This window comes from Belonocnema kinseyi, chromosome 3, assembly GCF_010883055.1.
Source record: "Belonocnema kinseyi isolate 2016_QV_RU_SX_M_011 chromosome 3, B_treatae_v1, whole genome shotgun sequence".
In the NCBI taxonomy this organism is placed as follows: Eukaryota; Metazoa; Arthropoda; class Insecta; order Hymenoptera; family Cynipidae; genus Belonocnema; species Belonocnema kinseyi.
The window spans coordinates 52,613,106-52,614,303 of NC_046659.1; positions in this window are offsets into that span (position 1 = coordinate 52,613,106).

Below are 1,198 nucleotides of genomic sequence, written 5' to 3' on the forward strand. Positions count from 1 at the left end.
ATTATAATCATGTTATATTATAATAGTCTTATTTATATCTTGATCCGCATTTGAAAGAAAATAAAGAAATTGGCGATTTTTATGATATTTGAATATTTCGCACAATTTAAAAATAAGAATATATGTGCACTATCCGAATATTAATACCATAATTAATATTTTGTTGTATATTATGTTGCGTTCATTATACTGTATACTTTATATTGTGCATAGTATTGTACATGATGAAAATAAATTATATAATTAAGTATGTCATAGTGTAATTATATATTGAATAGAATAGAATTTATAGTCTTCATTGTATACTTTTACAAGTTTTTACTATATTCTTTTGCTTTCTTAAAGTTTTAAATAAAACGAAGCTACATATTTTCTCTCTTAGAATTTTTACCTGAACAGATGATAATTAAATCATTACATATTTCTGTGTCTATATTACAGTTCCTCTTGTCCTTAGGCTATATTTCTCCTCTATGTCACTATTTTCTTCGATATTATAATTATATTAATATTAATATTAATTAGCTGTAAATGATTGTGCTGGGGCTTTTAAACGTTTCATTTATATATTAAACTAAAAAAGTTTAAAAAGCCTCCGGACTTTAGAAATTATAAAATTTGTTTATGAGAATCATTTGGATTTAAATAGTTGCAAACTATAGCTTTCTAGAATTTGGTTATATTATAGTTTTTTCATGACTACTTGGGACTTCGCTTTTTAAGATTTAAGATTGCAAGCAATTTTAAAAATTGTTAGTATAAAATTTTGTACTTGCTAGTACTTATAATTTGTTATTGTTCTACTTTAAATGATTATCATAAATAAATTCTCTAATTTTGAAAGGCTATTTAAATTTTTTCGATTTAATAGATAAATTCAACTTCCACGCTTAAAACTCTAGCACAATCATTTACTGCTAATTAATATTAATGTTAATATCGATATTTGTTGAGATAATATTATTATAATTATAATATCATATATAGTTAATTACATATTATATTAATTCTATTATAATGTACCCTGGTTATACTTCTTTTTTCAGATTTTCATGTCCTAACTCAAAATTTTTATTATTTTTTAGAATTCCTTGGCCCAGAACTGAATTATAGTTTTTTCAAAAAATCTCTAATCCAATTCAGAAACACATACAATTGATTTGAAAAATTAATAAATTCTCAATCAAAACAAATAGAT